At 39.3% G+C, this 15,405-nt stretch overlaps 1 protein-coding gene across 7 annotated transcripts in view; it reads left to right on the top strand.

Moving 5' to 3' along the window:
* Positions 1-15,405, top strand: part of LOC132407564 (astrotactin-2-like) — a 1,730,264-nt gene that overhangs the window by 918,840 nt on the left and 796,019 nt on the right. Inside the window, exon 1 of one of the 7 annotated variants that reach the window (XM_059994290.1) lies at positions 5,903-7,505. The exons of the other annotated variants lie outside the window; for them this stretch is intronic. The gene's annotated coding sequence lies outside the window, so the exon portion shown is untranslated. Of the gene's footprint in view, positions 1-5,902; positions 7,506-15,405 lie in introns of those variants that run through there. 7 annotated transcript variants of the gene reach the window in all.

The raw sequence follows: 15,405 nt of genomic DNA, 5'->3' as shown, positions 1-15,405 counted from the left end.
ATAGAAATATAGCCCAGTGTTAAGCAACAGTCCTTGGGGAAATCTTAGACTCTTGGAAGCTTAGTACTTTTAGAAGCACCACTTATCAAAAATGAAAAACTGAAAACTGAGCAGGATATTGCTTTTGCATTGATAAATGTCTCCTTCCAGTCAACCAAGATGACGCATGCAATTCAACTTCAGTCAGCTGCCTGGGATTCATCTTCTCTCAACCCTTCACTGGATGTCTGCAACAGTGAATTAGTTTTGATGCTGACAGGACTCGTGTTGTAATAAGCTGACAAGTGTTTATCGTGTGAACAAGTTTATTTTTGGTGCTTCCTACAGAGCTGAATCGCAAGCCAGCAAGCCTTCAGTCAAAAACATATGCCAAGCAAGGCTTAGCCTGATGGTTAATGTATCAGTAAAGAGCCCACTAATGACCTTAGCACACTATAGCATTATGAAAGTAGTGGAGATGATATTAACTTAAGCCTGATATTGAATAAACAGCAAACACAGATTAATTAGTGATTGATATTTGGCTGTTTGACAAGTATTAACAATCTCATACCCCAATTGTGAACCTTTTTTAATGCTTGTCAAAACTGACATGCTTGTTTTGAACTGTTGCTTCTCACTGTCAGCCTATTCAATGACAAGAAGATGCTGTTTAGCCAGTTAATCTGATGTCTGACCCCCTAACTATCTTGATTAATAGGCACAGAAGTCTTTTCTACACATGAAATTCACACTAGTGAGGTTACATACTAAATCATAGTGTTCAAGGGTTCAATCAAATGACTTCACTTTTTTAAAACATATTATTTCTGTTTTTTGCATGATTTTTATTCTATTCAATATATGTATACTGTAATTGATTTACTTATTTATTATTATTATTTTATTTTTTCTTCTATATTGTGGATTGTATTGACCTGCTGCTGCAAAGTTAACACATTTCACGACACAGGCTGGTGATAATAAACCCGATTCTGATTCTGAAGATTATCAAGTCACAAGTGTGGTGTAAAGTGACAGAATAACTTTATTTTTTATATCTACACTTATATTTTATGGATATTCTTTAAAAAAAAGTTTTGCAGTTGGTGAGGTAAAAGCAGTCTGTAGTTCATTTATCATGATCTACTGTCCATTGAGCTGCTACATAGGGTGTCACTGAATTCATTAAAACCCTGCATGTATTCTACATCTGTTTCTTTGGATATCCTGCATCTTTGTGTTTGAAAGCACAATGAGATGGCAGCACAGTTTTGGTCCTCCCCCGGCTACAAACACCCAAACTATGGACAACCTGTACAAACAACAGAGCATTTAGGAGACCGGTTGGATGGCTGAGGGGTGGATTTGCTAGCTAGCTATAGATCTGTAGGCATCCTCTGCCTAGTGGAAGTGGGGTAACTCTGTGTGCCTTCTCTCCTCACCTTCCCTGGAGGGAAGAGCGCAGAAGAGCTGGGATCGCTGAGCTGACGCACTGAGTTCATGCCTGCTTGCTTTCCCATTGCATCCTCTTTCACACTCTGCATTTGTTTGTTTCCGGCATGAAAAATTAAGGTTGCAAAAATAACCTCAGGAACCAAGCCCTGTTATAACCCTGGGTCTGCCTGCACAGTGATACAGTGTGGAAATAGGCCTCCAAAGTTCAATGTACATCTATGTCACCTTATACAACCCTGAGATTCATTTTCTTGTGGACGTACTCAAGAAATCTATTGAATAACAACTATAACAGGATCAATGAAAGACAGCCCAACTAGGATGTTCAACCAGGGTGCAGAAGACAACAAACTGAGCAAATGCAAAAAGAAGCAATAATATAAATAAATAAACAATAAATATTGAGAACATGAGATGAAGAGTCTTTGAAAGTGAGTCAGTTGGTTGGGGCAAAATTTGGATAATAGGGCAAGTGAAGTTGAGTGCAGTTATCCCCTTTGGTTCAAGAGCCTAATGACTGAGGCATGATAGCTGTTTCTGAGCCTGGTGGTGTGCACCTTGAGGCTCCTGTGCCTTCACCCTGATGGCAGCAGTGAGAAGGGAGCATGACCTGGTGGTGGTGGCCTGTGATGATGAATGCTGCCTTCCTGCAACAACGCTGTGGGTGCAGGTGGATAGAAAGAAAAAAAACGGAGTGTGGTTATGCACATGTGAGTGAGGGAAATAAGTAGGGAATTGAGATTGATGGGAAAGCTTGAAGAACAGCCATGGATCCCAATAAGCCAAATGACAACTTGCCAAGTCATAAAGAAATAAAAAGTGAGAACATGCTGCATAAATAAGCTGCTGCTTAACATTGAGTGTTTATCACAATATTATTGTAATTGTCAATTTTGTGGCTAATGGTGCATTTACATTTATTTACTTTTTAGAGTGGCACGGTAGCATAGCGGTTAGAGCTTCGCTTTGCAGTGATGGATGATCACCAGAGAAGGTTCAATTCCTGCAGCTGCCTGTACATTCCTCACATTACAGCGTAGGTTTCCTCCTGGTGCTCTGGCTTCCTCCCACATTCCACAAGCATACAGTTAGGGTTAGTGGGTTCTTGGCAGACCATGTTGGTGCTGGAAGTGTGACAACTTTTGTGAGTTGCTCAGCACGATCCTCATATTGCTGCAGAATGACCCATTTCACTGTATGTTTTGATATGCATAAAATACACATGACATATACATTCACCTGTACATGTGACAAATAAAGCTAATCTTAAATCTAATATATCCTCTTAAAGTGCATAATAATGTCATCTTCAGTAACCAAGCTTTTACAATCACATTTGCAGTATTACCTTTGGCAAGTCAATATCAGATTTTGATTGACAGAGTTTAAATATAGCTTTATCGTGGTTGGCATAGGAATTAGGGGCAATGAGAAATCTCGAGGAATACATTTGTTACAAATCTTAGATTTTATTTTTATTTAGGACTTACTAAATGATCTTGGTCCAACGTTCATGCAAGAAACAGTGCTTATTATTCAGCTATCATGCCAGACAAGAGACGAACAATTCATCCTTTGACGGTAATGCTAAACATAAAATGTAGAAGTGCCATTGCATTGATTCTGAAATTTACTCTGTTGATGTCAGTGAAGTATATTTTAGATTCACAGCACAATGTGCTGATGTGACCTTTGAGCACATTTAACACTTCCAAAGAAAGATGAATTTCTTGGCAACATTTCTTTTTAACACAAAGTAAATTACTTGCAACTTGTAAGTTTTTGTAAGTTGTGTCTTTAAGCTACAAGAATCAAAAGTCTAAAGACTGCAAGAAATGCACTGCAAAGTTATTTTCAAATTGCAGCCTTATCATTGGGCAGTATCTGATTAAATGGCCAGGAACCCTGATCACACATTGAAATTGTGTGAAACATTCAAGAGTAATTTTTAAATTGAATCGAGTTACATTTTTGAATGCTGCATTTCTAGTACAAATATCGGTGATAACAATAGTTATCCACCAATAATATTGGACCATTTGTACCATTAAAATTAAATGGCTGGGCTGCTTTGAAAGAGTAGTGATTTTGGTCCATCTCAGATAGCTTAGTCAAATAATGACTTCCAGTGTTATCAAAGTAAATTTGTTATCAAAGTACTTCCATGTCACTATATGCAACCCTGAGATCCATTGTCTTGCAGGCATACTCAATAAATCCGATAACCATAATGGAACAAAATCAATGAAAGACCACACCAACAGAACAGACAACCAGTGTGCAAAAGAGAACAAACTGTGCAAATACTAAAAGAAAAAAGGAAAGCAAAAGAAATAATAATTATTATTAATAAATAAATAAGCAATGAATATCAAGAACTTGAGATGATGAGTCTTTGAAAGTGAGTCCATCGATTATGGGAGCAGTTTAGTGTTGGGGCAAATTAAGTTGATTGAATTTATCCCCTCTGGTTTAGAAGCATGGGTAATAACTGTTCCTGATCTTTATCAGAAATTAAGTGAAAAAGAGAGGGAAATTGTGATCAATTGCAGTAAAATTAAATATAGATTGAAACATAAGGAAATAAGTTTAAAAGAGGAACAAGAGATCAAAATGAATATAATGAGAATAAACATTTGAAAACAAAGTCCTAAATATATAATGACACTTTCTCCTTCTTGGTTTCTGAGGTGTTTAGCAGGTCAAAACTCATGTGCTCATGTTTGGAAATTCATAACTTATGGTGAATATCTGCTGTCACTTCCAGATGGCTTAAGCAAAATCAGTGCTTGGTAGTCCAGCAGTTTCACGACTGCTTTGGGGACGTAGATGTCCACATGCTTTGCTTCTCCCAAGGCTTATGGCAAAACACTGCACTGCTCCAGCCATTTGTGGTGACTCTGACCTCCTGCAAATTCATCCTTTGTCACAAATTTCTGGGTCATTTTAAAATTCATTGACAGTGTTTGCCATGAATTTGCCATAACTGTGCAATTTGCTGGGCTATTACTACAAATGGATTTTTCTTTTACAACGAGCATTCAGAATAAACCAACTTCAGCATTAGGGTATGGCACATGATTCTTGCAAAAATTAGAAAAGATTATTTTGGACAGAAACCGGAAGAAAATTAAGAACTGCAGACATGGAGTTGATAGCATAAACGCTGTATTCTCAGTGCAGAACACCGCGCACACCAGGCCCTACACAGACTCCTCACGACACTCATATACCGGGCGTTTCGTACACGTATATACCAGGTGCCTCGCATATGCGTGAGGGATCACTGACGCCTAGTGGGCTGACACCTCCAGTTAGGCCGGAACCAGCACAACCTCCGTATCCGGTGCAAGCACCACCAGCACCTGTGCAATCACAGCCGGAGCTACTTAGATCGCTGCGTTAGATTCGACCACCTGATAGACTTAACCTGTAAGAAGCTTTGCCACATGGGGACTCTTTTAAAACAAGGGGGGGGGTGAATGTGGTGAACTACATATACCTGTCTGGACACGCCCCCTGCTGACTGCTCCTGTGGCTCCTCCCACAGACCCCTGTATAAAGGCGGTCGAGGCCTGAGCCCAGCCTCTCAGTCTCCAGGGTGTAGTATGGTGGTCACTCACTGCTTGTTCCTTCTTCCAGTCAATAAAAGCCGATATCTCGCCTTACGTCTCAGAGTGAGTTATTGATGGTGCATCAAGAACACAATGTCTTGTATACAATGGCCTGAGCAGTCCCAATGTTCCAGACTATACAGATGAAATAGCCTGCTGACAGAGGAGGCTTCGGTGTGATCAAAGTCCTGATGCTGAGATTATGGTCACAGAAAGGATACTGACATTACTCTGTGTATTCTGTCACAGGATGTGGAGCATTGCTGATATTATTGACCAATGCTTCTCTATAGGATAGATTTTGACAGTGTTTGGGATGGAACTGTCCAGCCATACGCAGTCTATTTTGGGGTGGAAGCTTTTGGTCAGTATACTGAAGGAAGGGGATGTTACTGTGACTGAGTGGAGGAGATAGGTTGAGCAGGTTAGGACCTCTTCACTGGAGTGCAGGAAAATGAAGTATGACCCAGTAGTGGTTTACTGAACTGAGGGTCACAGACTGGGTGAATGTGTGCACTCTTTTTGCTATGGTTGGGGAATGAAGGAAAAATAGGGATAGGTACGTTAACAACATTTAATAGGGTCTTGAAGAGTCACAGTGATAGGAAAGATATAGAGGGATATGAGCCTAAGGTGAGCAAATGGGACTAGCTTCAATGGGAATCTTGTTTATCAAAGACCAGTTGGACCACAGGCTTGTTTCCCTGCTGTTTGACTCTATGATATGGCAGAGAACATGTGTTTTTAAAAGAAAGGTACTTTTGTCTTTTAGTGCAAATAAACAGCTATCTTCCAGTATCCCTGTGATGAAATGAGAAAAAGACACTTCTGGTATTTGTTTGTCTATTAAAAATAAACCAGTTGGGTGCAAAGCAAGGAGTAACAATGCAATAGTTTGTGAGAAATACACCAGAATATTTAAGAGGCCCCACTTGCGATTTGGGAATTTTTTATGGTATTGCAGCATAGTAGATTGAGGCAAGGTCTGAAACAAGTGAACTATTGCATTATGGGGTTGTTCACTTTCAACCTCTAGTTGGAAATTCAGGACTGAACTTTAGATAGATTAATCCACAGGGGAAAGGAATCTGCCATTGACCTCTGTTTCCCTCTCCCTGGATGCTGCCTTTCATGCACAATGCTTGCAGTGTCTTCTCTTTTTGTGTTAGGTTCCGGGACTTTACAATATTTTGCTTTTGTGGAAACTTCTTCGACCAAGATTTTTCCTAATTTCGCTTTTCTGCCATCACCTGGGATGTTCCGAGCTTTGTCTGCCTACTTCGATATGGGGTTAGAGGCAGGAACTAGGTACATGTGAGGAAGAGGTGGATCACTAGAGGGGTCAGATTTTCAGTATCACAATCTTTCATTGAGCTACTTTTTCTTATACTGGTACAATCCTGCACTTCTTCTGAGAAGAGACCCCAAGGACCAGACCAACTTTATTATCATTTATTTTGAACTTTGAATGCCTTTTTGGAGAATTTTGGAGGTAACTTTTAACCTGGAAAAGATTAGACCAACATGAATACAATGAAGTATCACATGCATACAGTGGGTTATGTTATTCTTTACTCTGTTTAGACAACCTGTCAATACAATATATAGCCTTAAAACATTTGCTTTGAAAAGTTCAGTGTTTTTGTTTTTTTTAATTGCGGTTTGTTTCGTATTTTCTCACAGTAAATTCCATTTTTGTGATGTGGTTGCTAAATCTGGTTATTCATTTTCGGGTGCTCTGCCGTAATTCTGCCTCCTGTGCTTGAGAGTGGTGAACACAGGGACTGTTATGTCTGCTGTTAAAGTCTTAATTTTGACAAAGTATATAATACAGAATACAGACCCTTGATTTCTACATGTGAAATGAATGTTCAATCTAGTAGATGTCTTCTGGGAAGATACTGAGGCACAGAATAAAAGCTACTGACAAATTTAATGAGGGACAGAGGAAGTAGTTCCATTAATCCATAATTTTCCCTCCACTTTAAAGGAATGCTTAACTCATTTTTAAATTATTTTAACTCTTCTAAATCTTGCACTATCATTTCCTGCTGTGGTGCATCCTATTTATGTTCCTAGAAGGGGAAAATCCAAATAATTTCAGTACCACTCTACTTTTGTCATGCAGATATAAAACATAAATGGACATTTTACATCTCGGCCGTGCTTACTTATGGCTGCTTGTGCAAAGAAATGAACAGGATTATGGTAATTGGTTTAAGATGGCTTTGAGGAATCTCAGCAACTTTTGGCAAGTGGCCAATGAAACAAGGAAAATAACTACATTCTTTACTCATTTGTCTTTTTCTGGCAAATAATCATTGCAAGCAATAGTCTGTAACTTCCCTTTGGACCTGGAGGCAATTTCCAGTGGCAGAACTGAGGTGAAGTGGAGTAGTGGGCCCGTCGCTGAGAATGAGGAGGACCTGAGTTTCAATTGATTGGAAAAGTCAGGTACAGGCTGAATTGAGGCAGTGGGGCTCCAGAGCGTATCAAAGCGACTGAGCCCAATGTTTGGAAGATGATTTAGATGCCGGACCAGATTGAAAAGGTCAGAATGTCAGGACTGGAGACAGTGACTGGGCCAATTCAGTTCGCTCCTCTGCTCTGCACTGAGCTAAGGGTCCAAGGACAGAACTGTCTTTATGGACTTCAGTTCAGAACACCATTTGCTTGCATTCATTGTTTGTATAATTTAATTTTTTCTGCTCATTGGGTGTTTAGTGGTCTAGTTTCTTCTGGGTTTTTTTTGTTTTAATGTCTACCTATCAGGAGACACATCGCAGGGTTATAGAATATTTTCATTTTTTGAACATTAAATCTGCACATTCTTTCAACTTAAAAATGACTGCAACATCCTGCTGTCTTTCTCTATATCTGTATCAGTGCTAACATATTTGAGAATTGTATTTATTGGTCTCAAGCCAGAAATTTTGAAACAGAAAATATTGAGCATGTTTCTTTTTATATTAGAAGCAAAGTGCTTTATATTAATATAAAGTATATGATTTCATTTATATGTGAATAATATTGTGAAACCACCTTGGTGAGACAACTTTGAAATATGTTTTGTATTCTCTGTATATGTTATGCATCTGCATCTTGCACAATACAAGGCTTTACATGTTCACAAGAGGATCCATTCAGTTTCTGGGAATGTTAGATCTAAATTCTTTTCCATAGTTATTTATGAAAGTTTTTTTTTTCATTTTTCATTTAGTACTCTGGAGTAACTGCACAGAGGAATTGAGTTTTCTGTGCTGAAGGAAGCTCTGCCACCTTGTGCCTCTGTAGAGGAAAAGAACAGTTCAAAACTAATTGGATTATTGAGCTTTCCTCTAACAGTGAACAATCCCATCATAGCCCTTCCACATTCCCATCATCAATCCTTGAGAAATGTTCGGCCTCTCCTCTTCTCTCATGAGCCGCACTAACCCTTGCCTCACCCAATCCCTCTGAATCACTTTGTACTCCGCCAACTCTGGAGGTAAAATAATACTTATTATTTCTCAGTATCTTTCAGAAATAACTTCAAATTGAAGTGCCTCATGACAGACTTCCCCAAATTTCATTTGCATACATTACAGTGCAGACAATGTGATCTTGTAATAAATGGGTACAGGTATCCAAAATTCACTGCAGATCCTCAAGCAGGGGAAAATTGCCTTGTTGACTTTTTTTTTGTTCATGGATTTTCTGTTGCTCCAGGGGTGCCCAAGAAATCTGAGAACTTTTGAGTCACTAACACTTTCAACAGGTCATAGAATAAAATGGCAAACTTAATTTGATCCTTTTCCTTTTTCCTGTCTTTGTCTACCATGAAAAAGGGTGATTAAAAACTGCATAATTTGTCTCTCAGGAATAATTTCTGCCATTTGATAGACCATTGCTTTATGCTTAGTGAAGTTAACAGATGTTGGCAAGACATTAGTTATGCAGAGCAGTTGCAAAGCTTGAACCAATTCTCAAGTAGATCATAAAGAAATGGATTATATGCTGGAATACTGCATTTTGGAATTCTTCTGCCTAAAAGATGGAGTGAATAGCAAAATTACACTCAGTCCTCATTGTGGACAACATTAAGAGATTTCTCTGTGTGAGATTATACTGAAATTTAAGTCTCTGTCAATCAAAAGTATGATCCCATTTCTACAATTGAATTGATTTTTTGGACAAGTCAGTGAAATATTCACTTAGTGTTCTTAATTATTGTTTGTCACATTTCAGGGGGAATTGATTCTTTGGAGACTCTTACTTAATATTTAGGTGGGCCCAGTCTCAACAACATCAGCACCTCAACTTGCCATTGAGTCAATTTGAACTGTTAAAACTTCTGCACTATACAGCATGTAGGAATATGTTCTCTACTTTAAAGTGAACAGTATTGGGATATTGGTATGTGCTCCACGGGAAGCAACCTTGAATAAATGCAAGGTTTGTTCACTGCTGACCTCTTGTGCTAGTGCATTTATTTTATATTTTCTGGCACTTCCTTGGTTTTCAGTTTCTCTTTTGTTATCTTTGATCAGTCAGTTCCCAAAATTTGCTTCCATGGCCACATCTAATAACCCCTTTCACCCCGCGCTATCGACTCGCTCTTGTCATTTAAACACCATTACCCTGTCACAGACCTTCTCTTTTATTCTCCCTGCCCCACCATTCCTTTATCTTAAGACCTGTTTTCTTTCTAACTTTTTCCCAGTACCAATGAAAAGTTTGTAGCCTGAAGCATTAACGCTTTTCTCGCCCTCCTACTCAGATTTTACATCACTTTCCACTTTGTGGTTCCCCTAATTTATCATTGGTTTTGCTTTCTCCCATTAGGCTCCTTGCCCACAGCTGTATAGATAGCCCTGCCAAAGCTCTGCATGATGGATGCACAACCAACCCCTTTGAGAAAGGCCTATGTTCTGCTCGCCATGTTAACTGCTTACAATCCTTGTGCTTTAGTCTTTCATGATCTGTTCACAGAAACATTGAGTCCCTTTACATTTCTGCCTCTCCTTGCCCCGTACCCTGAAGAAGATAATTGGATTTCTGTTTCTTCAAAGGACTTTCCATATTTCCACATACAGTTCCTACTGAAGATTGGATTAGTGAAATTAGCTTTGTATACATCCGGCTTCCTCATAGTCTCCACATATATGTTATAAGATCTGACTGATTATTATCTGCAAATATGGATTTGCATATATTCAACTGAGTTACACATAATTGTCCATTGACACCACTGTATGCATCCCCATAATTATCACTCAGCTATTTTTCTTAAATTTATTTAAAGTTGTTTATATCCAAATAACAGGATCATAAGATTACAGCATCCACAGAACTGTAATAGATAGTAATTCTTCTTGTACCTCACTCTAAATCAGTAGCTATTTTTTCAATGAATATTAATTAGTGCACTCTTTGTCTAACTATGGTCATTATGTTTTATGTAAAAATTGTTAGAGCCAATTGACATTTCTGCTCCCAGGTAATTGAGTAAATGTTTTCTAATTTGGATTGAAAACTTCATCCAAACTATAAATTAAATAATTGTATTGTAAGACAGCCAATCCAGTTGGTGAATCATCCGACTAAATAACATATCTGACATAACAACCAAGATGATTTGGTGTCCTGATGTTACTGAATTTTTATTTATTTCAGGTTTTCCACTAAATAGTTTCTTCTTCATTTTGACAATGTGGAATAACTTAGGGTTTGAGAGGATTGTCAGTCAAGATTTATGACTGACTGGCTTGTTATTGTGTGTTTGTAAAGACCATCTTTGACTGAAGGTGTACAATCTGTCTCATTTTCTCCGACTTTAATCTGGAATTGGTCTCATCTGTTACCATTAGTCTATATTTGCATTGTGAAGATTTGGTGTGATTCGATATAAACTCAGTGGCCACTTTATTAGGTGCATCTGTACACTTGCTCGTTAATGCAAATATCTGATCAGCTCATCATGTGGAAACAACTTAATGCATAAAAGCATGCAAGCATAGTTAAGAAGTTCAGTTATTGTTCAGACTAAATATAAGAATGGGGAAAAAATGTTATCTAAGTGACGTAGGCCATGGAATGATTGTTGGTGCCAGACAAGGTGGTTTGATTATTTTGGAAACTGCTGATCTGGGATTTTCTCAGTCTCTAGAGTTCATAGAGAATGGTACAAGAAACAGGAAAAAAAACATCCAGTGTGCAGCAGTTCTGTGGGTGAAACCACCCTGTTAATGAGAGAGGTCAGAGGAGATTGATCAGACTGATTCAAGCTGACAGGAAGGTGACAGTAATTCAAATAACCATGCATTACAACTGTGGTCTGCAGGAGAGCTTTCCTGAACCCACATGTCAAACCATAAACTGGATGGACTACGGCAACAGAGGATCTTGAACATACACTCAGTGGCGACTTTATTAGGTACAGGAGGTATCTAATAGCACAAGCCGCAAGTGTTAGTGCTTCATACAATATCCAAACCTGGAATATCACAAATTGCTGATAGGACAAACAAATGTGCACTTTCTGAATGATATGTTTTATTCAGCTCCTTTACTAAATGAAATTGTCTCCTTTCTCCAACATTACAGTACTGGAAGTTCAGTAGATGAAATCCCAAAAAGATTGTAATGACTGGGGATTACAAAAACATGACATGATAGTTGACAGGGGTGGGGTGGGGGGTGGAGATTTGAGTGATCTGTGGAATGCTTCATATGGTAAAGAACAGTTTTAATTGGGTTTTGGAACTTAAATTGACCTGATCATGATGCAGTAAATTACATTTTTAAGGAAATGTAGTTAAAATGCACTGCTCTCCCATAAGGCAGTATCTGACATAGAATATAGGACACTGCAGCAAAATGTAGGCCCTTTGGCCCACAACGTTGTACCGACCAATATGAACCTACTCCATGATCAATCTAACCCTTCCTTTCTACACAGTCCATAGCTCTATATTTTTCTTCCATCCATGCACTTATCATGAGTCTTTTAAATGCCCCTTTTATATCAGCCTCTACCAGCACCCTCAGCAGTACATTTCAGACACCTTGGTGCATTAAAATAAAACTAACTTTGATATCTCCGTAAACCCTCCCCCGCTCACCATCAATAGATGTCCTCTGTAATTAGCCATTGCCCCCCTGGGAAAAAGGTACTTGCTCTCCACTCTGTCTATTTCTTTCATAGTCTTATACACCCTTATCAAGTCACCATTCATCCTTTCTCATTCCAAAGAGAAAAGCCCTGGCTCAGTCAACCCTTCCCCATAAACCTTTTCTTCAATCCAGGCAGCATCTTAGTAGATCTCCTCTGCACCTTTTCTAAAACTTTTCTACCACAACCTTCTTCCAATGAGGTGACCAGAGCTGAACACAGTATTCCAAGTGTGTTTTTAGAGAGCTGCAACGTTACCCTGCAGCTCTTGACTTCAATCCCTCAACTAATGAAAGCCAACACATCATGTACTTTTGTAAACATTTTGTCAATTTGCATGGCAACTTTGAGAGATCGGTGGATTTCCACATCCCTCTGTTCCTCCACAATGCTAAGAATCCTGCCATTTATCTTGTACTCAACCTTCAAGTTTGATCTTACAATGTGTACCACTTCACAATTTGTCTGGATTGACATCCATTTGCCATTTCTCCACCCAAATCTGCACCTTTCTATATCTCATTGTTACCTATGACATGGAGAGGCAGGAAGGAGATGTGTCTCCACCAAATGAAGTGTAAAGCACTCCTTTCTTCTGCTAGCCTGCAGTCACCTTTGAGCAATGTGCATAGCTCCCCCCCCCCCCACCCTCGATCAGAGTTAGATGAAGCTATGGGAACAGATAGTGGATAGTCGTATGAGCAGCTGGTGCATGTCTCAAGTCTTAGTTAAGTGACCGCTGACAACCGGCAGACAATCTCTAAAGAATATTGATAATCACCCATCTTGTAAAGACACTGCCCAGAAGAAGGCAATGGCAAACCATTTTTGTTGAACAGTTTTCCAAGAACAATCATGGTCATGAAAAGACCATGATAGCCCATGGCATATAACCTGGTACATAACAAACAAGTTAATCCATGACAACTTACTACACTTCTAAAACTTTCTACACAGCACCACCAACTTTTGTATTACCAGTAAACTTATGGAACCACCCTCCCACATCCTCATCCAAGTCATTCATAAATATCACCAAGAGCAGGGGTCCCAGAACAAATCCCTGTGGAACACCACTAGTCACTGACCTTTAGGCAGAAAACACTCAATCTATTACCACACTCTACATTCTGTGGGCTAGTCAGTTCTGAATCCAAGCAGCTACATTTCCATGGATCCTATGCTTCATGACTTTCAAAATGACCCTACCATGGTGAACCTTGTTGAAGGCCTCACTAAAATACATATACACTGCATCCACCACTTCACCTTCATTGATTTGTTTTGCGACTTCATCAAAAAGTCAGTCAGGTTCATAAGGCATAATCTGCCTCTCTCAGACTGATGCTGACTGTCACTAATTAGACTATACTTTGTCAAATGCTCATACACCCTGTCTCTAAGAATCCTCTCCAATAGTTTTCCCACCACTGAAATAAGAATGGGGCTTCCCTTCCTCCATCCATGCTCACCTCATCTTCCAACGGCCATGATAGGATTCCTCTTTTCATTACCTACCAGACCATAAGGCTCCACATCCAACACATCATTTTCGCAATTTTCGCCATCTGCAAAGGGATCCTAACACTAAACGTATCTTTACTCTCCCTTCCCCCACCCATGTACAGTTGAAGTTGATAACTTTAGAAGTCATTGAACTGATTAGCATTGATGTTTAGTATTGCTGTGAGGGCCACAGACTCCTTAGTTAATGTAGGGGTCCATGGCATTAAATAGGTGGGGAACCCCTGCCATAGAGAGACATAATTGTTACAACATAAAATAATGAGAATATTGAGGTCAGGCAGCATCTATAGAATGAAAAAAATATTTGATGTTTCAGGCTGAGACCCTGCTGAATTCCTCCAGCTTTGTGTGTTTTGCCTTGGATTTCCAGCATCTGCAGATTTTCATGTGTTTAATGAGAATATGTAGTGGATCAATACACATCTGCAAAGAAAAACATCAGAATGATGACCTTTCAACAAATATTTACATAGAACAGGACAGCACAGGAGCAGCTCTATCGACCCACAATGTTATGCTGAAGCCGCTAAAATGTAAATAAAAAAAAAGAAACACTAATTCCTCCTGCCAACACCATGTCCATATTCCTCCATCATCCTTACATCCGTACGCCTATCCAAACGTCTCTTAAAAGCCTCTAATGTATTTCCTTCTTCCACCATACCAGGCAGCACATTCCAGGCATCCACAGCTCCAAGTGAAAAACTTGCCCCTCACATCCCCTTCGAAACTATTCCCCCCCACCCCCACCTTCAGTGCATGTTCTCTGGTATTAGATATTTCTATCCTGGAAAAAAGGGTACCCACTGTCTACTCTATCTATACATCCCACAATCTTATAAACCTCTATCAGATCTCAACGTCAGTAAGACTAAGGACCTGATAGTAGACTTCAAGATGGGAAACCAGCAGTCAAAGGATCAGAGGTGGAGAGAGTCAGTAACTTTAAATTCCTGGGTGTCACTGTCTCAGAGGACCTGTCCTGGACCCATCATATAAATATAATTGCCAGGAAAGCACAACAGTGCCTCTACTTCCTCAGGAGTCTGCAGTGATTTGGCATGTCATCAAAAACCTTAGTAAACATCTATAGATGTGCGATGGAAAGTGTGCTGACTGGCTGCATTATGGCCTGGTATGGGAACACCAATGCCTTTGAGCTGAAAATCCTACAAAAGGTAGTGGATTCGGCCCAGTACATCATTGGTAAAACCTTTCCAACATTGAGCACATCTACATGAAATGCTGTTGTAGAAAAGCAGTATCCAACCATCAAGGATCCTCACCACCCAGGCCATGCTCTTTCTCACTGCTGCCATCAGGTAGAAGGTACAGGTGCCTGAGAACTTGCATCACCAGGTTCAAGAACTACCACCCAACCATCAAGCTCTTGAACATAAGAGGATAACTACACTCATTTAAGGAATATTGTTATTTCATGCTCATTATTTATTGCTATTTATTTATTATCTGCACTTGTACAATTTGTTTACGATTTTCAGATCCCATTTGCAGTTACTGTTCGATTAGATTTTCTAAGTATACATGCAGCAAAAGAATCTCAGGGTTGTATGTACTCTGATACTAAATTTCACTTTATTGTCCAGATGTGGCCTGACTATAGTTTTATAAAGTTGCAATGTAACCTCTTGACTTTTGAACTCAAAATTTATT

The sequence above is a fragment of the Hypanus sabinus genome, chromosome 18, assembly GCF_030144855.1.
Source record: "Hypanus sabinus isolate sHypSab1 chromosome 18, sHypSab1.hap1, whole genome shotgun sequence".
NCBI classification, from domain to species: Eukaryota; Metazoa; Chordata; class Chondrichthyes; order Myliobatiformes; family Dasyatidae; genus Hypanus; species Hypanus sabinus.
The sequence above is the reverse complement of the archived record's forward strand: the minus strand, read 5'-3'. Positions and strand labels throughout refer to the sequence as shown.